Source organism: Apodemus sylvaticus, chromosome 2 (assembly GCF_947179515.1).
Source record: "Apodemus sylvaticus chromosome 2, mApoSyl1.1, whole genome shotgun sequence".
In the NCBI taxonomy this organism is placed as follows: Eukaryota; Metazoa; Chordata; class Mammalia; order Rodentia; family Muridae; genus Apodemus; species Apodemus sylvaticus.
In genome coordinates this window covers 124,748,639-124,772,607 of record NC_067473.1, presented here as the reverse complement: position 1 = coordinate 124,772,607, position 23,969 = coordinate 124,748,639, and the positions used below count along the sequence as shown (strand labels likewise).

The window sequence follows — 23,969 nt, the reverse complement described above, 5'->3', positions numbered from 1 at the left end:
AATGCTGAGCCTGTGCGATGGTGTCATTTTCTTCAAAGCCTTGTTACACTGGAATTTGCCAGATGTTTTGAGAACAAGGATTTCGAGGCCTGTGATAACAACACATCTCTTTAGGCTCTGAGCTCAAGGTAGATAACTTTGTGACATTTACCGGAGTCCAAAAAGCAGATGATTGTGAACATTGTCTGTGTGGCACTGAATTTACTTTTTTTTTTCTTGCTGCATTAAAAAGAAAACAAAAATAATGGCTAAAACTGTCTATGGGTTACCTGTGTTCCCTGTGCCCTGCTGGGGGGAAGAGCAATGGAATTGGGGATGCTTTTCTATTAAGAAGCTGCTTTTCCTAGGCCCCTGTTTGAGTTCTAGGCAGGCCAGCTTATAGAGCTGGTTTGGTTAATTGCTTAGGTTGGAACTCCCTGTTCTAATGGACTAATGGCTTCATGGGCCTTTGTCTTTTCTGCTGCAGGCACAACCCGGTCTCCCAGAGAAGGAGAAGTGCCTGGTGTGGATTACAGCTTTCTGACTGTGAAGGAGTTCCTGGACCTTGAGCAGAGTGGGACCCTGTTGGAAGTCGGCACCTATGAAGGTGAGCTGCCCAGCTGCCCTGTGGCATTCCCCCTGCCTGCAGTGCTCCAGGCAGAGTGTTTAGACTCTGGAAGGAAGAAGAGACTAACTTACCCTAACATGGTTTGTACCAATAAGACATGGGGGTTGGGGCTTGAAGGCTCTCTTTGCAAATACTTTTTATCTTTTACCATTTAAGCTTAAGGACATAAGTCTGTGGTTTGATGTGGACACACGTACTGCTTCACAGAATCATAGGTTATCACCCTGCGAGTTTATGGGAATTGGTTTTATCTTGAGGAAATGGAATTTCATTTTTACCAGGAGATGGTTTGGCCTGGAAGTGTGTTTACACAGATCATAAAGAGCCATGAATGAGTTTCCTATGCCAGACTGCTACCTGCCTGACTGGAATTCAGTGTGATAGGCAATGTGACTGCTGACTGGAACTCCTGGTTTTGTTTTGAGGTTTTGGTGTTTTTGGTTTTGTTTTGTGTGTGTGTGTGTTTTTTTAGTTCACTTGAATATTAACATGCATGCATGTACACACCTGTGTGTGTTCATTGCTTCTTGCTTTACACAGAGGACCATGTGCACTGCATGCTTTGGATACCTTGTTCTTCTGTTTCTTGTCCTGCCTTAATAGGTCCTTGCCATGCAGTAACAGAGAACTTCTTGTTTTCCTTTCTCAATCACTGTGCGGTTCTAAATATGAATGTGTCATCCTTTATTTACTTTTCTTCCTCCGGGTAAATTTTGGGGTTATTTTTAATTTTTTTGAAGATTTATTTTTACCATTTAAAAATATTTGTAATTTTTGCCCTCTTAGCATACTACCGTATGAACATTAGTTGTGGTGATAGTGTGAGTTTCTATAAATGAAATTTCTGTGTCAAAACCAAGTAGGGGAAAATATTACACTTCCTTACTTGCTTGGGGGTTGTATTATAAATTATCTAATTAGTTCTCTATATGTGGGTTTTTTCATACCTAATTGTAAATGGGTTTTTTTTTTTGACATCTCCAGAGTTTTGTTTACAGGGTACAGTCTGATATTTCATACATATGTGAGGATCAGATTAGAACATATACTTGGAACCCCAAGACTGTGATAGGGCCACTGAAACCAAAGGTCATGAGTTCAACACTAGGCTGGACTACAAGTGATATTCATCATTTTAGATACTGATCCTTTGTGTTAGGCATATTTAGAATCCTTTCTGCTGTCTGTTTTGAAACATGTAATTAATTGGTGACAGCCACAGTCATTCAATCGTGCTACAGGAAATTGGAAGTTCTTCCACTTAGCTAACTGCATCTGTGCTACTGCTAACCATCCTCTGTTTCACGCACCCTTCTCGGCTTTGGTTGCTACTGTTCTCCTCTACCGTCTCCTCTTGTACTCCACAGCTAGTGAGTGAGTCAAGCAAGAACATAAGGTATCTGCCTTTCTGTGCCTGACTTACTCAGCTAACCTCACGCCCTCCATGCTCATCGGTGCTGACACCAATGATAGGTCTTTATTTTGGTTTTTGAGACAAGTCTCATGCAGTCCTGACTAGTACGATACTCAGTATGTGGCTGAGGATGATCTTGAACTTGAAGTCCTTCTGCCTCCACCTCCAGTGCCAAAGTTATGGGCATCCTGGGCAAGCACGTTACCCACTGAGCTACATTCTTAGCCCCAGGTTTTTATGACTTTTTGTTGGGGAATATTAGTCCATTGTCTGTGTAAATTGTGTTTTCTTTATGTTTTCATCTGTGATCAGCATGCAGGCTGATGCCTTGTCCTGACCTTTGTAAATAGTGATAAACATGGGAGTAAGGGTATGTTTTACATGCCAGTTTCTCTTTGGACATTATACACAAATACATGGACATCATATACATAATCATGGACATCATACACATATACATGGGCATCATACACATATACACGGGCATCATACACATATACATGGGCATCATACACATATACATGGGCATCATATACATATACATGGGCATCATATACATATACATGGGCATCATACACATATACATGGGCATCATACACATATTCATGGGCATCATACACATATACATGGACATCATACACATATATGTGGACATCATACACATATACATGGGCATCATACACAAATACGTGGACATCATACACATACGTGGGCATCATACACATATACGTGGACATCATATACATATACGTGGACATCATATATACTCAGGAGAGAAATTGCTGGATTATATGGTTTTGTTTCTAGATTTCTAAGGAATTTCTGTCCTGTTTTCCTACTGGATATACAACTTATATCTTGGTAATAGCCACTCTGCCTGAGTGAGACAGTATCTTGATATGGTGTTGATTTAGTTCTGATGATGACTGATACGGGGGTATTTTTATGTCTTTGTTGACCAAGTAAATGTCTTTAAAGTGTTACATTTTCTGGAAACAGTATTATAGCTTGATCATTCTTTGGAGTGTTGTTATTTGAGACAGAATAGCACAATATGATACAGTTAACTGGGTAAAATTACTAATTTATTCATAATCACTCCAACTCTTAAAATTTATGCATATTGGATAGTCACAAACTTAAAGCATTAATATTAGAAATAAGGTAAATAAAAAGATGCTGATTGACCTGCCTGAGGACTGTGTGCCCCCTTTCCAGGCAGACTCTAGACTGGTGCTGCCAAATCCACTCATGCTCATGGCTGACTCTCCACTTCCTCTCCAGGGAGGTACCATACACTCTTAGGACCAAATCTGCCCATTCCCCAAACCTGCCTGAGCACTACATGTTCTCCTAGTAGGAACCCTAGACTCCACTACAGCTCCACTCAACCCCCTTTCCTGCCTAAAGATCACGTGTGTCTTGTGTTGGCTCTCAGGCCCCACCCTTCAGTTAGGCCACTCTAGGCTTACACTGTCAGTTCCACACACTCCTGCTGCCTAACAGGTAGTCCTGTGCACATTCCTGAGGATTGGCTATAGGAATCCTCCCCGCCCTCTCTCTCTCTCTCTCTCTCCCTCCCTCCCTCCCTCCCTCCTCCCTCCTCCCTCCTTCCTCCTCCCTCCCTCCCTCCCCTTTTTTTGGGGGAGATGGGGTCAGGGTTTCACTCTGTAAGTCTGCCTGTCCTGAAACTCATTCTCCAGACCAGGCTGGTTTTAAACTAAATGAGATCTGCCTGCTTTTGCCTCCTGAGTGCTGGGATTGAAGACTTGTCTGATTATTACACATTTTCAAATCTGTGACATTGTTAATTGATTGTATATACCATCAAAACCCAAACTAATTACTAAGTAAAATATGAAAATGTGGTATCATATGGAATTCTTTTTTGTTAATTTTTTTTAATTGAAAAATAGATGTTTTCGTACAGTATGTTCTGATTATGGTTTCCCTTTCTTCAACTTCCCCAAGATTCCCCTCTAAGTACTGAGTATGTGTCCCATTCCTAGTTACCCTTCTTTTTGTAGGGACCATTACAACTCCATTTAACCCCCTTCCCTGTCTGAAAATCGTGTGTATTGTGTTGCCTCCCAGGTTCCACTCTCTCCTGTACTCAGATACTACCCCTAGCCTGAGATGAACTGGGATTATTCCAATATCCTGTCAATCAACACTGAACTGCCCCAAGACTAAACCCTAAACTATTCTGAGACTGCTCAGCATTCTGCTGATCGATAGCCGTACAGATTGTTATAGCAATAAACGGATTTAAAATAGCAACTCATCAAAGGAAAGACAAGGTATACATACAAAGAGACCTTACCAAAGACCTAACTCCGGAGACCTAGCTCTCATCACCAAAACACAAATAATATGAATTACCAATACAATAGGTCCCCACCAAAAATTAGTATTTCTATAACAATGTTTCCAAGTAAAGTAACTTAGATGATGTATAAGACAGTGATTCAAAATGACAACAATAAGATAATTTAAAAACTCAAGAGAATCTGAATAAATACTGGGATGAAGATAGAGAAACACACAGTGGAATGAGATGATGAAAGCAATTCATAATGTGTGAATAGAATTTTAAAAAGAGATTAAAGCTCAGAAGACACACTGGGAAAAAAAAAAAAACCAAAGTCAAAATTTAAGAAATTGAAACAAAATTTCAGAGAAAAGACTCACCAGTAGGTTGGCTCAAGGGAAAATGAGAACATCACGTGTTAAGACAATCCAGAAGAATTGTATCGCTTAGTCAAAGAATGTATTAATAACAACAACAAAGATAACGAACACAATATACAAGGAACTCTAGGGCAATATTAAAAGAGAAAATACTCAGAAATAACAGATATAAAAGGAAAAAAAACTCAGCTCAAAGACCCATTGTCAACAATACCAAAGAAGAAAACTCTCCTAATCTTAGGAAGGAGATACCTGTCAGAATCTGAAAGGCATACAGAACAACAAATAGATACAACCAGAAAGAAACTTACCACATAACATTCAAAATAGTAAATATATACAACAAAGAAAGGATATGGAGGAGGAGGAGAAAGAGGAGGATGAGGATGAGGAGGAAGAGGAGGAGATTTCAATATTTCAGTAGAGACTGAAAACCTGAAGTACTTGGATAAGTTATAAAAGACCAGAGATAGCAGTATAGGCTACTATACCCAACAATTTCCAAAGGAAAAGAAAAATCTTTTCCATGATTAATACAGATTTATAGAATTTATGAATGCTAAGCAGTGGAAATGGAAAGAGGTTTAAACATTTCCAAGAATCAAACTTAACTTTATTTGAATGGAACACTAGTTAATAGTTGTCTAATAAGATACCACAAAGGAACAGAAATTAATATACATTGTTCATAATAACTCTTAATGGTCTCAATTCCCCAGTAAAGATACACAGACTCACAAGTTTGATTAGAAAATAGGATACATTTTTTTTGTTGTCTCCAGGAAATACTCTCCACAATGATGATAGATCACCTTAAGGTGAAATGATATGGAAAGATATGAAATTATAAACAGAGAAGTAGTTATTCTAATATCTTGGAAAACTGACTTCAAATTAAAACTATTCAGAAGAGATAAAGAATACTTCATACTCATCAAAGTATTAATCCACTAACAGTATTACAATCTAACCATTAATGCACCAAATATAGGAGCATTCAATTTCATAACAGCATCACTATTAGATCTAAAACTACAGATTGTGTCCAACATGGTGATGGTGGGTGGTTTCAGTACCCCACTTACCAATAGACAGGCCATTAAATAAGCGGGGCAATTAAAGGCCTGTGTTGAGAAACTCTGCAGTTAAAGAACATAATAAATCAATATTAGGACTTGACACACGTCTTAACAAATATAAAATAATTGAAACCACACGCTGCATTCTGTCTGGTCATAAGGGAGTAAAGCCAGATTTCAATAGCAATAGAAACTATAGAAAGTACGCAGACTCCTGGAAACTGAACAGCACACTACTGTATGACAGTTAGGTCAAAGGAGTGATTAAGAAGAAGAAGGAAAATGAGACCATAGCACACCAAAATTTGTGGATTATAATAAAGACAGTCCTAAGAGGTATGCTCAAATTACTATGTTGCCTTGAAGACCTTGGGAAAAACATAACAAACAAAACCCAAAAGCAGTTGACAGGAGTATGCTCATTCATTTTTTTGTCTGCTTGACTAAGTAAGCTAGGGTCATTTGGGAAGAAGGAACCTTAACTAATGCCCCCATCAGATTAGCTTGTAGGCAAGTCCATGGGGGGCATTTTCCTTATTAATGATCTGCGTGGGTGGACTGAGTCATCTGTGGGTGGTGCCATCCCTGGGCACGTGGACCTGCATTGTATAAGAAAGCCAACACACCAAGCCTTAGCAAGCAAACCAGTAAGAAGTGTCCCTCTGTGGTTTCTGCTTCAGTTCCTGCCCCCAGATTGTGGCCTTAAGCACTTGCCCTGACTTTCCTTCATGATAGACAGTAAGCTATAAGATGAAATAAATACTTTCCACTTCAAGTTGATTTTGATCATGTTTTTATCATAGAAATAAAAAAATCAAGCTAAGACAAAAAGAAAGTTGGGGCTGAAATTAAGGAGATGGAGAGGGGAAAAAAACAACACAAAGAATAAAACAAAGAGCTGGTTCTTTAAAAAGATGACAAGGTTGGCAGTTTGGTAGCCATATTAACCATAAGGGAAAAAGAAGATCCAAATTAATAAAATTAGTGATGCAATCACAACAGATACTGAAGAGGTTCAGAGAATCATAAAACATACTTTAGAAGTTTGTATTCCTGCCCCCCCAAACTGAAAAGTTAAAAGAAAAGGAAGAGAACAGTGTATGGCCTTCCAAAGTTATATCAAGATTTGATTAAAAAAACGAAAATGTGATATATTTACTCAATGAAATATTAGCTTTTAAGAAAAGTGAAATTAGGAAGTCCACAGGTAAACAGAACTGGAGACAATCATTCTGAGTGCAGTAACCCAGAAAGAAACATCACATATTTTCTTTCATTTGTGGATGTTACTTTTGAATCTTCAGATTTGTTTATGTGTGCTTGTTTTGGCATATCCATAGATGTCAGGAAATTAGTAAGAGGCAGTGATAAGAGCTTTCAAGGGACAAGAACTAGAACTCAATGATATAAAGGGCTAAATAGTAATAATGGACCAGGAAGAGTTAACCTGAGGTTGGGTATAGTAGGACAGGGTTGAGGAGTGAACCAGAGAGAGACAAATAATACCAATGTTGTTCCAGAGAAAAGTCATATGGAGTCCTACCACTATAGAAACTTCCTAAAATATGTACATGCACATATATGAAAAGAATGGAATTACCCTGCAATGAGGCGACAGTGCCCCATTAGACCATAGGCTAACAAATAAAAAGCTCATTGCCTGGAATGGGTTACCTGTTTTGATGGTTTTGGGCCAGTTAGGTTACATAGATGCTCAAACATTGCAAGATATAGCCAATTGCTACTGGTTATCCTCTAGATGATAAAACTGTATTGGTGGAGAAACTATATCCTTGAGTCAAAGAATGTAGAAAATGAAGCTGGCACTCACCTGGAAGTTTCTTCTCAACTAGGTAGCTTTCATAGTGCTGGAAGGCATTATGCTACTAGAGGAGGAAAGGAATTATCAGTCTTATCCATACTCTGATAGCAAAAGTAATAACTGGCCTATAAAAGCATGTCCACTGGGGTAATAGTGGCATCAATATCATGGTGGTAACCAATCACTTTCTAATTGGATTTAAGTCCCTCCTCACAAGATGAAACCCATACCGTCAGATCATAGGCACTAGGGGAGAACCTACTATTAGTCTTTTGCTAAGCAGACTTACTATATGCCCATAGATTACTACATCTCTCACGCCTCATTAGAAAAACTCCTGTTTATAGTAGACAGCAGTTAACATGCAGATATCTACAAATGGTTTACGTGCAGAGAATAAGAGACTGAAGAATGCTCGCTCCTAAAATAGAAGGCTCAGGATCATCGTAGGAGAGCGAGCTACAAGATTGTAAAGACCAGCATTGGTGGGCGACTACATGGAAAGTGTTTCCTGGATACAGCAGGGCTGTTCCACATACAAACTCAGAGTGATTGTTCCCGCTTACATGGAAGGCCTGTACAAGCTTAAGACAGATAAAATCTCAGACAGGAGAAGGGAAGCAAGCAGAGCTCCCCTAGCTGAAGAGCTGTTGGCAACTGATGGAGAATAATCAGATTTAAGCCTGTTGCCCCTGGTCCATGGACATGCCCCAGTGGAAGGCCATACATCTAAGAATAGGTTTGCAGTACAAAGAAGACTCAGTGGATTTTTACAATTGAGACGTGTTGAGTATATAGGGAAGTGGAGGATAACTAAGGGGGGGGCTGATGTATGGGGGTAAATATGATCAAAACACATAAAATTCTATACTAATAAATTTCTAGAGAGGCAGATTGTTATATTAAGGGCAGTGTGGTTTTTAATGTAGTAATAGCAATGTTATGGACAGTGACAATAAGTCAAATGAAGATCATGACCCTCAAGAGTAAAGCTTTTGTTTTGCTATTCTTTGGAAGGGAAAGGAAGGAACATTTTCTTCCTACCTTTTGTTTATTTCTAAATACTGAATATACCTCTGACAGTTTAGGAGTTATTTGGATTGGGGGTTTGTGTTTTGCTTAAGATGGTCATCTATGTAGCTCAGGCTAGCATGAAACCCATCCTATCTCAGACTCTTAAGTCCTGAATTACAGGTGTGTGCCACAGTGCCAGTATTTAAGTCTTAATCATTTGCTAAGTGTGAACATAGAAATACTGTCATGTTGAGGAGCAGGAGCATTGGTGTTGTTAATTATTTTTGGCTTAGGCTCCTAGGAGGGAGTATGTCTGGGTAGCTTCTGGGTTGCATGTCTAAGGTCTGAGAATCAATAAAGAATAGAAAGGGGCTGAGAGAGAGACTCAAGGACTTAGTGTCTGTGTGACTCTAATAACTCAGTGACTTTTTTTGCGGAGCAAGTATGAACTCTGTTTAGTGACTGTCCTCACCTGGAATAATTTATTCTTTGAATCTGGGAGCCTTAGTTCCTACATGTCCACCCCATACATTTGCATCTTTAGAGGCATAGGTAGAGGAATTGGGGGTAGAAGGAAAAGTTTAGGCTTTAGACAGGGGTTTAGTATGAGAGAAGAGAAATAAACTTAGTTTACTCAATGCTTATGTGACAAATGACACATAGGTAGAGCAGGTTCCTTTTCTTGTTTACTGTCATCGGTACAGGAATGGCACCTGCACTGTGACTAAAGCTTCTGAAGGGGATCTCAGGCTAAATGGAAGGTATTCATAGCAGCTCTGGGACACTAAGTCGGGAGTTGCCCCCTGCTCAGACCTGGCAGTCTCTTCCAAACCCACAAGGGCACCCTGGACATATCAGGCAACTTGATGATGCTGCACTCTGACTTCCTTGCCCAGCAGAAAGAAAGTAAATATTTTTCAGAAAATCCCTGAATCTCTTCTGTTTCTATGAATTCTGGTTGGCTATTTTGGAATTGAAATCTTCTCATACGCCACGTCAGTCCTTTCCACGTTTTATGCATTTTCCTGTGCTTGCTCTGCATTGTCTGACCTTTTACCAGCTTAATTTCACACCCGTATGAAAAGGCTCTTCATTTTTTGCAACCAGCTAGAGTTTGACTTTCACAAGCTAAAGCAAATGGAATTTTTATTAAATGCCAGATATTGCCCTAGGAGTAATGCTACTAGATCCCCAAAGGCCTGATTCTCACCTGTCACACCTGGAGTGTCCCTTCACTGTGGTGGCTGTGTCTGGGGGGAGACCCTCAGGAGCGGGCAGCCTTGCCATCCCACTGCTTGAATCCCAGTTTCCACCCCATGCTGCAGAGCTGTGTCCCCTCTGAAAAGTCACTTTATGCTTGGAGTCTCCATTTCCCCTTTGGAAACGCCTTAGCGAGACTGACGCCGGTCTGCTCCCAGTCAGCATTCGCTCTTACATGTATGCACAGGCTTACCTAAATTGCTGCACAGTGTATTCCCGTTTTCCAGTAAGCAGTGGATCTGCCAGTGAGTCTCTGGATTTACTTCCCAGGCTCTTCCCCACCTTTTTTTTTTTACCATCTGTAATGTCTTCTAGTCTCTCATTACAGAAAGGCAGAGCCTGGTTTTACAAGACAGTGTCCTGTCTTGTAAACACTCTAAACTTTCTCTTTTCCTCCGGGTCTACCACGCTGTGAACCAAGTCCTCTAAAACTATGAGCAGAAACAGCTCTCCTCCTTGAGAACAAAACAGACCACACGGCATAGTCTTCAAATACTTCATTAAAAATAACTGTATTTGATTGCTTTTGTTCAGGTAAGTGTCCTCAAGAGCTACATGAAAGGCTTGTTTCCTAGCCCCTGGTGCTGTTGGGAAGTGGCAGAACTGTTACAAGATGTAGTCAGGTTAGAGAGATGGCTCAGAGGTGAAGAGCAATGCCTACTCTTCCAGAGGTCCAGAGTTCAATTCCCAGCAACCACGTGGTTGCTTACAACCATCTGTAATGAGATCTGATGCCCTCTTCTGGTGTGTTTGAAGACAGCCATAGTGTACTTGTACACATGCAATAAATAAATCTTTAAAAAAAAGGGGGGGGGGCAGGCAGTGGTGGCACACGCCTGTAATCCCAGCACTTGGGAGGCAGAGGCAGGTGGATTTCTGAGTTCAGGGGCCAGTCTGGTCTACAGAGTGAATTCAGGACAGCCAGAGTTATACAGAGAAACCCTGTCTTGAAAGAAAAAAAGAAAAGAAAAGAAAAAAAGAAAAAGAATGGAGTCAGTATAGTTAGAAGGCTCTTGGGAAGTTGTATGTTATATGCTCTTGAAGGGGCTGTTGGGAGCCTGGTTTCTCCCTCCTCTGTTTGCTTCTCAGCCACACGATTTGAACAAATTGCTCCCTCATGTACATGCACCTCCCACTGCCCCAGTGCCAAAACAAGGCAAGAAAGTCATGTGATTCGGTCTAGAACCTCTCAGGCTCTAGTACAAAAGAACAGCACAATGCCTCCTGAAAGGGCGCCTGCAGCGTGCTCTGGAAGTCTGTAGCAGCCGCTGGCTCCGGCTGTGACAGAGGAGCCTGTGGAAAAGGTCAGAAGTGCTCCGAGACAGCAGCAGAGCCCAGTCATCAGCACCCAAGGACCTGAAAGCAGACTTGACTGTATTCAGGACAGAGGAGGTTAGAGGGACCACTGTGGATGGGGAGTGAAGCAGCCGGGCTCAGCTTCCCCAAACCAGTGAGAGCCTTGTTCAGTGCACCACACTGTATTTCCGACTTCGCATACAGTAGCCACTGACCCACTGGGGCTCTTCAGACTGAAGGGTTGGATTTCTTCTCTAGATTTGCTTCCCAGTTTTTGAATGTTATGTATGTGCATATGTGCCCAAGTGCAGATGCCCATGGAGTCCAGAGCAGGCCATGAGTTACAGGAGGTTGCCAGCCACTTAGTATGGGTACTAGGAACTGAATGATAGTCCCTCTGTAAGAACAGCAGTTTTATTACTTCTATGTCATTATTTATTTTCTAAAATAATTGTTTTTACAATAAATTCTTCAAGGAGAATTAAAAGACCTCTGCAGGAACAAGTGCTCTTTTGTTGTTGTTATTTTAAAGATTTATTTATTATTTTATGTATATGAGTACACTGTTGCTCTCTTCAGACACACCAGAAAAGGGCATCAGATCCCATCACAGATGGTTGTGAGTCACCATGTGGTTGCTGGGAATTGAACTCAGGACCTCTAGAAGAGCAGTGAATGCTCTTACCTGCTGAGCCATCTTTTCAGCTCCAGAACAAGTGCTTTTAATGCTTAGCCATCTCAAGTCCCAGAATAGTTGAAGTTTTGTGGTGTTTTTTTCTTCTTTTTTATCACTTTGTTCAGAGTTTCATATAATGTATTTTGATCATACTCAGTACCTACTCTCAACTCTTCCCAGGGCAGTCCCACCTTCCCTACTACACAAGTTTGTGTTTATTCCCCAACCCTGAAGACCAATTTGTATTGAGATGTGTGATCTTCCACTGGAGACTGGTAAACTTAACTAGGAGCTCCTCTCTTAAAGTAGATATTCTCTCTCTCAACAGCTAACAAATGTCAGCAGGTCCACAGTTAGGGTTGAGACCTGGTGCCCAGCTCTCCCTCCTTGCTGGCATTTGCTCTGGCTTCGGTTTGTGCAGGTTTTGTGCATGACATTGCAGCTCCAGTGAGTTCACACATTGGAGCTAGAGAGATGGCTCAGTGGTTAAGAACAATTACTATTTTTACAGAGAACCCAAGTTACGTTTCCACCATCTATGTCATGCTTCTCACAATGGCCTATGACTCCAGTTCAAGGGAGATCTGATGTCTCTGATCCTTTTGGGAATAGACATGTATACACAATATTAAAAAGAATATCTAGGATAAGTTTTTAAAGTAGAATTTTTAAATTAACCACTGTGGCTGCTGGCCACTGTATTTATTTCAGTGTCATTTTGAATAAAATCTTCTTCAGGGAGAATTAAAAGTCCTATAGAAGAATCTCTTTCTCCTTCCTTGCCAACTTTGTATAGCAAAGACACCTTGTGCTGAATTTGGATCCCCAGAATACTTGTCAAGCTTAATACAGTAGCACAAATCCTCCTAAACGCTGGGCACTGTAGTGAGATGGAAGACAAAGATGAGAGAACCTTTGGAGGAAGCCTGTGGGCCAGTTAACCCAGAGTACACAATAATGACTATAATAGAGACCCTGTTTCAAAACAAGATGGAAGGCAAGGACTAACACCCACACATACACGGGCCAAAAATGGGCCATAGCACACATGATCATGAACTCACTTTTACATACATACACGCACGCGCTCGCGCGCGCGCGCACACACACACACACACACACACAGAGAGAGAGAGAGAGAGAGAGAGAGAGAGAGAGAGAGAACCTACTGTGCATTTCATCTGGCAGTTGGTGTTATGGTTAGCTGTGGCCTGCATAGGTGATAGTAGTGATGAGTAGGTTGAACCTAGAGATGTGCGTGTAACCAAAGAGCTGGAGTTGGTGACATATTCATTGTGATAAGGAAAGAAGAGATAAGTGACAGTCAACCTCCTAGGACACATCCTAGCCTCTTGTCTTTATTTGTCTATTTCTAAATCTATATCTATATCATCCATATCTATGTCATCTATTTCTATTGTATTGACATTTGCTAAGATAATAAATACTGGGTGTCTGATATCCAGAGAGAAGGAGGCAAGGGGAACAGAGTTTTAGCTTAGCCTGGACTACATGGTAAAACCTTGTCTCAAGAAAGAATGAAAGAGATACTGTATTTATTTGAACCAGGTTAGGGAGTGGGCAAGGACTTCAGCATGGAACTGTCCCCTCACCAGCTATAACTGTTGACTGACAGCTGCCGATGCTCCCAACAGAGTCGATCCCTGAAAATCCTCCCTTGCAAGGCACAGAAGTTAATTAGTGGAGTGTTTCAGCTTTGTAGCTCAAACCAGCTCCTCATTCTTTTCTTGGACAGACAAGGTATCAAAGCAAATCAGAGAATATAAAAGTAAACTCCTTGGGCCAACTTTCTAATGCACTGAGCTAATTTATTTGATACACTACTTGAAATAAATCAACAGAACCATCCCTGTTGTTACTATTTTTTTTCCTGCTGACATTTTTGCTCTACAATCCTGGTTGTTACCATTGCACGCACCCTTGAGACTTCCCTGGGGGGAGAGTTTACAATGGATGAACTATTCAGTAGGACTGATTCTGAACATGCCTGTTTTACAAATGCCCCTGGGTAGAAGACACTGATTCTACACTTTGAGCTTTGCAAAGGTTTTTCCTTCAGCATAGAAGTGCAGTGCCAGGGTGACCTTTCAAACTGGAGTTACGGACTGCATATCTCTGCATGCTAATTAGAAAGGGGATGTCAGTGTTCAATAATGGGATTGTTTTGCTTCCTGGAAGATCTGCAGAAAAGCAGCTGCCAGCAGTATACTTTGGGGGGACAGAGATATAAAGCAGGGTGAGGAGAGTTCATGTTTGTCATTGAAGAAAACGAGACCGTCTGGAGTCCTGTTCTTTGGCGGGCCCTGGGAGCCTTCTGTTGTGATAAGCTCTGTTGGCAAACTCTGCTCTGGAATGTTCTCTGTTGATAATGAAAGTAACCAAATGAAACCTGTGCTGTCATTGCCTTTCCCCTGAATTTGAAGATGGGGAGGCTGGAGTTAGGAAAGTTCTACTTACTTTATTGCTGGAATTGAGTGCATAGATGTTGGACACAAACCTATGTTTTGATGCCTGCATCATTTACAAATTATATGACTCTCATCTCCTTCAACTGAAAAATAAGACTACTGATTACTTTTGCTGAAAGATAATCATAAATACTAGCTTGTATCTTCTTTGGTCTCATACTTATGGTACAGAGAAACATCTAATTATAGGATGTTGGTTCATTATCCTTTTTATATGTAAATACTTTCACAGGGTGGGGAGGGCACGTGGGAAAAGGAGCAGTAGAGAGAGTGCTGGAAGTCTTTTGAATGTTACCATAATGTGCTGAACACATACATGGCAAAGTAGCATAGTTATATGTTACGCTGGTATAACTGATGGAGTGGAAAGAAATGCTATGAGTCATGTCTTGAAGACCGGATCTACAGTCCTGGATCCTGGGCCATCCCAGGCTGGGATTTATGTGTGCCGTCACTGCTTGTTCCTTTACACATTCTACAAAGTATTACTGAGTGACACTCCGTACCTTACAGACTGTGGCAGCCCTCAGGGAACACAGGTGAGCATAAAAACAGTCATGCTACTGCCATATAGAATTTATAGCCCAGAAATGAGAATTAATGCAAAATCAAACAACTTGGTAAAGGGAACACAGGATGTTAGAAAGGGGCAGGTGTGCATTTCCCTGTTGACACAGCAGGATGAGTAGAGCTTTGGTCTAGCCTGTTGTACTGAGATAACATCCTGAGCACAAGTAGTAGTAGGGATGAGGGACCAATGGAAGAATGAGTATAGGAGCCATGCGATGCTGAGGGCAGCAGTTTAAGGGGCTACAGCACGAAGCCTGATGAAGTTAGAGAGAGCATGTGGACCAGCCTAGAGAAGGGGAAGGATTTGGGCGCCGATGCCTAGAGAGGGAAGGGCCAGAGCCTTCAGGCCCTTGATGCCAAGGCCAACCCAGGTGAGCTAGATGTCTGTGTTCATTAACTGTGCAGATATCTGCACTTTGTACAGCAAAATGAAGATTTTATAAACTCTGCCTCCAAAGGAGAAAGGATGGTTGTGCACTCGAGGCTGATACTGCCCTCAGTGGAAATGTCTGTATTTCCCTCAAAGAATGACATTACCGTCGTGGTCTTTTGCTTAGTTTCAAGTGCTTTCCCTCTAAGAGGACACAAAAGGGCGTCCTCATTTACACAGAACTAACAGTGCCTCCTTTCTACAAAAGATGGGATCATTTTCTCTGTCTATAGAGACACTGCAGTGCAGGAGAGTCACCTGTATACTGGTTAGAATCTTGAATATCAGGCCCACTGTATGGTTTTAGCATCTGTATTTAATGTTCCTAGACTGTCCATTAAAGTTTCAGAACACTGATACTTACCATGTAAAAAGATTTATATCCTTTCATTTCATTTCTAGTATGTAGCGTAGTGTTTAGAATTTAGATTTTCTCCAAGGATGTGCATGAAGTTATAATGTTTTGTAAGTTGAGAGGCTGTACAGACTTGATTCATTCTTGCTGAAAATACAGGGATAGTATATAGTCTTCCTTAAATAGTTTATAAAGCTCTAAATATTGATTTGCAGCCCTCATTAATTTATAAGTGTGAGTTAGAAAGTATTGTCTTTGGCTTTGGTCATGGCCATAGAGATTGGTTGTTAATTAAGGCCTGCTTTGCCTTCCCTTTCCTGCCTACCCACCAGCCCTGTTGAGTTTTAGTGTAGAACCTGTCTGAAATAGCAGAGAGGAAGAGGAACACATTCCCACTTGGGCTAAAGCCCAGGCACCTCAGGAAGTGTCTGTTGGGTAACATGGAAACTATGAGCCAGCCAGGTTCTGTGTTCACAGAAAGGATGCATCCTGCCAAGCCATAACCTTAATTAATTTTTTAATCATTTGCAATGCCTCAGATTATTTATGTCCATCACACAGAGACTCTTGCACAGGCTGCATGTTTTCTATAAGGTTTGTACTTCTACATTGGCTAGACTTGGCCCACAGGTCTATATGTAAATTCTTGATAAGGTGGAGTTTTTTGGAAGGTACATTTTGAATCTCAAACTCCAAGGCATTGGATACATGCCATAGAGTCCTGGAGTACTCTGGGACTCTGTACATGACCCACTCGCCTGTGGTAACATGAAAGGCAGGCCACAAAGTTATCCTCTTACTGACCAAAAGTCCAGGGCCCAGACACACGCATCCAAACTCAGTTCATTCAGAGGACAACTTATAGACTCTTTAAGGACTTTTGGAAGTTGTAGTTTTTCTTCATCCTTGCCATTCCTCTGCCTATTCCACTGTACCTACACAGGCTTTTGCATCACAAAAACTTAAAGTACTAACCCAAGCTTGGTTCCAGAGTACTTGTATGCCACAAGCCAAAGAAAAACTAAGGGCAAACATTCTCTGCATAAGCCTCAATTCACTGAGTGTGCTGGGCACTGTCCTGGTTATTTGTTTGTTTTGTCTCCTTGACATGAGCTAGAACAATGGTTATCAACCTGTGGGTCACAACATCACATATCAGATATTTACATTACAATTTATAATAGAATCAGAATTGCACTTATGAAGTAGCAATGAAATAATTTTATGGTTGTGGGTCACCACAACAAGAGGAACCATATTAAAGGGTGGCAGTGTTAGGAAGGTTGAGAACCCCTGAGCTAGACTTACTTGAGAAGAGGAGCCTCAGTTGAGAAAATGTTTCCTTCAGATTAGATTGCCTGTAGATAAGTCTGTCATACATTTTCTTGAATAATAATTGCTGTGGGTGAGTCCAGTCTATTGAGGGGTGTTTTCACCCCCGGGAAGGTGATCTTGAGTTGTAAGGGGAACAGGCTATACAAGCCAGCAAGCAGCATTCCTCCATGGCCTCTGCTTCAGTTCCTGCCTCTAGATTCCTGCCTTCAGCCTCTGCCCTGACTTCCCTCAGTAATGCTGTTACCCAGCAGTGTAAGATGAAATAAATCCTTTCCTCTGAAGCTGCTTCTTGGTTGAGTGTTTTATCAGAGCAGTAGAAACTCTGACCAAAACAGTGTCTTAGTTAAGGTTTCCATTGCTGTGAACAAACACCATGACCAAGGCAAGTCTTATAAAGGACAATATTTAATTGGGGCTGGCTTACAGTTCAGAGGTAGGAGCTAGGAGCAGACTGTTTCCAGGCAGCTAGGAGAAGGATCTTCAAGCCTACCCTCACATACTTCCTCCAACAAAGCAATACCTATTCCAACAGGAACAGACTCCTAATAGTGCCACCACCTGGGACAAGCATATTCAAACCACCACAAGCAGGCATGCTGGCTTTGGACATAAGCTTGCTTATCAGTATTGCTGAGGTGGGGGATGGAGTGGAGTCTGTGCAACTCTAATAGTTTGTTTCCCTCTTAGTCTTTAGAGCACTGGTATCTATTAGAACCATTCCGCTTTTTATTTAAATTATTTTATTTATTTTGGTACACTGTTGCTGTCTTCAGACACACCAGAAGAGGGCATTGGATCCCCTTACCAATGATTGTGAGCCACCATGTGGTTGCTGGAAATTGAACTCAGGACCACTGGAAGAGCAGTCAGTGCTCTTAACCTCTGAGCCATCTTTCCAGCCCTCCCCCTAACCCCAGTTCTGTTTTTTTGTTTTGTTTTGGTTTGTTTTTTAGATTTTGGTTTTTTCGAGACAGGGTTTCTCTATATAGCCCTGGCTGTCCTGGAACTCACTCTGTAGACCAGGCTGGCCTCAAACTCAGAAATCCGCCTGCCTCTGCCTCCCAGAGTGCTGGGATTACAGGCCTGCACCACAACCACCCAGCTCCCAGTTGTGTCTTTTAAAGAAAGGTGTTAATTCAAATTTTCAAATGGTGTATGGGAAATAAACCAAAAACATTATTGAAGTAAAAATTTGAGCCCCTTACATAGAAACTTCTACATTGAAGGGTTTTCTATGAAGGAAAAGAAACATTGGAAAGATTAGAACAATAATGGCATGATATAATCTTAGTACCTCTGGGTGATGAAACTTCTAGGAGAGTCTAGTATTGTCAAAATCATCCTGTAGGGTCACTGCACTGTTATGGACAGCAACTGAGAAGGTTCTTGAGAGGCTGGGCATAGATGGTTATTTGCTCAGTGCTCAACTTGCTTTCATTTTTTTTGTTTATTTGTTGTTGTTTGGGTTTTTTGTTTTTTATTTTATAGCAGAATAAAAACTGTCACAATCTGCAGGGCATTTCAGATGTTAGTGAGTTTGGAGGTAGAATAGAAATAATTTTTTTCTTATTCACTTTATATCCTGCTCACTGCCCACCTCCCAGCCACCTCTCTCCTACAACCCCTCCCCATCCCACCTTCTCCTCTGAGCAGGGGATCCCCTCACCCTGGCATTTCAAGACTCTGAAGTTCGGTTCCAGTTGTTCAGGACCCATGTGAAGACCAATCTGTACATCCGCTACATATGTGTGGGGAGGCCTAGGTGCAGCCTGTGTGTGTTCTTTGGTTGGTGGTTCAGACTCAGGGATCCAGGTTAGTTGACTCTGATGGCCTTGGTCTTCCTATGGAGTTCCTAACCCCTTTGGAGGCCACAATCCTTCCTCCTATTCTTTCATGAAAGTCCCCAGGTTCCGTCTACTGTTTGGCTGTGGGTGTCTGTATCTGTCTGAGTCAGCTTCTGGGTGGAGGTTAGAAACACATCAGCATCATGGAGCACTTGCTGAGTCTCACTGTGGCGCCAACTTCAGCAAGGATGAAAGGATTTCTATGGACCATCTCCTGTGTCCTTATTAGAGGCACTCAAGGTACACAAAGCATTTCTTCAGCATCTCAGTTTTAAGATTGAGAACAAAGAGGTTTTGTTTGCTTTTGTTTTTTGTCTTGTTGTTAATGGGAAAATTGCTGAGTCCTGGGTAACTTGGGCAGTTAATGATGAGTTGGAACTGTAATTGGAACATAGTTTTTTGACATGCAGTGCTGAGGCTGCCCAGTATTGCTGATGCACATATATCATTAATGTTAAGCCATACTACATTAGTGTTGTTTGACAAGTTTTAATTTTATATGGTTCACCTGATAATACGCACATTATCTGTCTCCAAGACTACTCTGTAGACATGGGAAACAACTCTGAACAGGTGGGTTATTTTGTGTGGGACATGTCAACAGATCTGCTAGTCCTTTTTTAATTTGAAAACTGAGGGCAGATACTTGCTGGAAAATCCACACATATTTGTGAAATCACATGAAACTTTCTTAGCCATTTAGTTCTGTCATAAAGTAGATATGAAAGAGTAAATTGAGATTAAGATGATAATTTTATGAGCATGACATCAGTGAATGTCACCAAACTGAGCTATAATAATTAAGAAATTAAGAGTGCAGGGTCCTATCCTTTAACCCCATCCATCTTTTTAGTAGGTTTTAACTTGTAGACCTGAGCCTTCATTCAGCGTCTAATTCTAAGGTGAGTGTAGTCTTTGGTATATTAGTAATTGGAGGGATTAGTGCTTTACCTCTGTTTGTCTGGCTGTCTAATTCACTGAGGAGATTTAATTTTAAGTCAACAATCTTACTTTGTTAAACCTCACAAAAACTCCGGAAGGAAGGAAGGAAGGAAGGAAGGAAGGAAGGAAGGAAGGAAGGAAGGAAGGAAGGAAGGAAGGAAGGAAGGAGGCGCTCTTGGCCTAGGCATACCTTTCAAGAGTGTGGGATTGTCTTTACATGACCTGTGGAAATGAAAGAGGGGGTGTACTTCTTTGTTACCCCGCCTGACTTTGGGACTTGACTCCTCAAACCACAGTGTGCCTTCCTTCTGGCTTCTTCCTCCCAAATTCTCTGCCCATAAGTTGGGGATCCGAAAAATGTTTTTCCTTTTTAATAAGCCGATAGGCCACATTCTGTATGAAAGCTTAAGTCTTCACCAAAGCCTCCATTGCTAGCTTACTAGAGACTGTCACCTGGGATCCTTCAAATTTAAACATCCCCCCGGGGGGGGGGGCTTTATTAAGGTACTTATACTTACATTTGTTCTGCCCAAGTGTACCACATGCTTGTCTCTGCTCATGGAGGTCAGGATACCCGGTTACTAATGGTACAGATGGTTGTGAACAAACATGAGAGTGCAGGGAACTGAGCCCAAGTCGTCATTAAGATTAGCACCAAGTGCTCTTAACTGCAGAGTGATGAGATGGCTCCACTGCCCACTCCTGTGTGTTTTAATTTGTATGTTCAAAGCTAACTGGTGGCATAGATTGTTAAATCACTCTCAAATAAAATATTTTTTTGTTGTTGCTGTTTTTGTTTTTGTGTTTTGAGACAGTGTTTCTCTGTGTAGCCCTGGCCATCTGGAAATTCTGTGGACCAGGCTGGCTTCAAACTCAGAAATCTGCCTGCCTCTGCCTCCTGAGCTCTGAGATTAAGGGCATGTGCTATCATCACCCAGCTGTAGCTTTATGTGTGTGCATAAAATTACTGATTCAAACACAATTTAAAGAAACAAATATTAGAGTTGGAGAGATTATACAGTTGTTAAGAGTGCTTGCTACTCTTCCAGATGGCTAGGATTTGGCTCTCAGGACCCACACTGGCAGACCACAGCCATGTATAAACTCTAGCTCCAGGGGTGCCATGCCCTCCTCTGTTTTCCACAGCAGCCAAACAAAGAAGGACACTACATATGTGGAGACATCACATGCATAAAAGTTTTTTAAAGTTATAAAGTCTCTTAAAAATACTATTAAACCTTTCTTTCTAAAAGAAATAAGACATTGCATTCATTTACATTTATTTATGTAAATGTAGATATAGCTTCGTTGCTAGAGAGGTTAGCTTGCATGCTTGGAGATCCAGGCAGGACCCACCAAGCATAAAGAGAGCAGCAGTTCATGCCCCAGGAAGCAGAGGTAGTAGACCAGCCTAGCCTGGGCAACCTAAAACCAACCATGCCTCTGTAACCACCACCAATAAAACCATGCTACAGGAAAGCTGGTATTCCATTAAAACAAGAAAGAAAGGTAATTACAGTTAAAAGAAAAAGCTCGGTGGAAACACATTCTTTGTCAATACCCCACTCTACTTATTATCAAATAAGCTTTCTAGATCTAGATTAGATATGAAGCACTCAATATTTTGCATATTGGGACACGTTCCTGCTCCTTAAAGTTTCATTTAAGACAGTGTTAAAAATCACCTGCTTTTAGGCATACATCTGTAAAAGGAAATTATTGTTACTATCATTTTCTCCACCCATTGATTTCTTTTTCATCTTAATGTTTAATTACTTGTTTGTAATTTTTTCCAAGTCTTTTAGTCTCCAAGCATTTTACGCATGAGTACTATATTCATACCATTATTTACCCCAACTCCCTTAAAGCTCCTTCTGTGACTCGAACTCTTCACGACTTCTTCAGTTGTTATTGTTACATATATAGAGACACAAACTACTAAGTCCATGTAGTGTTGCTCATATACTGTTTAAGGGCTTACCCACTTGGGATTATCCCTGTAGGAAACAGATTCTCCGTCGTTCAGCAGCCATTGACTGACTGTGGGTCTCTAAATGTAGAGCTCTGTGACATTTCCAATCGACATTGACATGTCAATGGGTGCTGTCATTAAGCCACCTTAATATTGTTTTAAGTAACAATATTATTAAGATTTCATGGGTGCAGCTTCCTTGTCATGTCTAGAAGGCACAGTCATGCAGCAAATGTCCTGAGCCTCTACTCTTACAGTCTTCTCCTGCAATGTTCTCTGAGCCTTAGGTGTGGAGGTTGTGTTTTATCAACTAAGGTTGGACACCCCCACAGTCATCTGTTTTCTGCATTTAGACCAGTTTTAGTCCTCTGTAATAGTCTCCTTCTACTATGAAAAGAAGCTTCCCTCATAAAGGATGAGTGCTACACTTTATCTGTAGGTTTGAGGAAAAACAGAAATTATATTGGTTGAAGAAAATGGCAGTAGTAGGTTTTATTCTTAGAATTGCGACCTTTCCAGCCTTCAAGTAGTTGGCTAAGTTTACAGAACCAGTTATGACTTTCTTCCTAGTGAACAGAATATAAGTCTAATTCAGCAGCCGTTGGTTCTCTCCAGGATAAAACCACCACTATTGCACCAATGGAGATACCTTACGTGGCTAATCATTGTTGTAGTTTATAACTACATAGTTGTAGGCTTTTCAACTATGTAGGATTATTGACTTTTTCTTGATTGGCAACTTGCACAGCACATTTATATGTGAGAGCCAGTCCTCAGGGAGGATTCTTCCAAGTTCTGTGTCTAATGTATGTGTTGTCTTCAGCAGTTACGTCTTAACCTTCAAGTTTTGGAAGACAATAAGGAAAATGGCAGTAGTCTGTATTGTTTTGGGAGACTCTGAACCCATGTGAACACAACTCAAAGTGAGGTTTCCTATGCCTGGCACTGGGTTTTTGGTAGATAGTCCATTGCTCTTGGAGAATCATTATCATCTTATGTGGCATAACTCCATTTTGTGTGTGTGTGTGTGTGTGTGTGTGTGTGTGTGTGTGTGTGTGTTTGTGTGTGTGTGTGTTGGATGTACTTTTAAGTAGGTTTATAAAATAATATGCTTTATAAAACTTTTAAGAAAGATTTTGACTTTGTGGTCATCCTTGGCGAGAGCCTAAACATATCTTCTCTATATTATCCCAATGTTAGTATAAGGGTTGTCAAAATGAGCACTTGTTACACTTAATTAACTTTCATTTATGAAACCACCTTTTAAGGTGTATGGTTAAAAATAAGCCTTTTTCATTTTGAAGGTTAATTGAATTGACAAGTTAGAATTTAGTAATTATATCAAATTTAAATATACATATCTAGGACTAGGTACATAGCTGATAAAGTGCTTATCATGTAAGTATAAGGACCTGAGTTTAAAAAAGTAGATGTTAAAGGTGTTGCTTGTAATCTCTTTGCTGGGGGTGGGGGGTGTATAGATAAATGGGGGCTCCCTGGTTTATATATGGCACATGTACACATGTATAAAAAATATTCCATATGCATGTATATATACACATATAAACAAGCCCAAATAAAAATAAAACACACATTTCTATTCAGATATAGAGTATCCGCTTCATGCATCACTTATAATTGCATAGCACAGTAGAGGGTGGCCTAGGGGTGGACTTGGAGGAATTGAAGGTGTCTGGACGCAAAGGTAGACCATTAAGAGTGATTTCCCCTAGAGGCCACCAGTGAAACAGTTTTCACTTGTATCTTGGCAAGGATTTGTTCCCTCCCGCCATGACACCTCTATAGTCAACCCTACCATTCAGTTTAAGAGGTGCCACGTGGTGCTCTCTGCCCTCCTTTTAAGAAGTACCCCAGTACCCTCTTAAAGAGAGACAGAGACCTTTGAAGCCTGGGAGGATCTTGGCAGTAATGAATTTTTATCTTCTGTGGGACTCCCTTTTAATCGGATTCAGCATTATGTGATTGCCTATGTTTAAAAAAAATGGCCAATTCAAATTCAAATGTAATGACAATGAAGTACTTCTATTCAGTACAGCCACCTCTGTTCTTATCCCTGCTAGTTCCTTTGCATCAAAACCATGTGGCTTTCTTTTTCCCCTCTGTAGCATCATAACTAGCTAGATAGAAAAGATGTCTTTGCTAACTTCTAGAA

General features: G+C 40.9%; 1 protein-coding gene across 2 annotated transcripts in view; it reads left to right on the top strand.

Moving 5' to 3' along the window:
- Nucleotides 1-472: 472 nt before the first annotated feature.
- Magi1 (membrane associated guanylate kinase, WW and PDZ domain containing 1) overlaps nucleotides 473-23,969 on the top strand; it is a 137,583-nt gene continuing 114,086 nt past the window's right edge. For both annotated transcript variants that reach the window (XM_052174369.1, XM_052174373.1), the window contains exon 1: nucleotides 473-586. The gene's annotated coding sequence lies outside the window, so the exon portion shown is untranslated. The remainder of the gene's footprint in view (nucleotides 587-23,969) is intronic.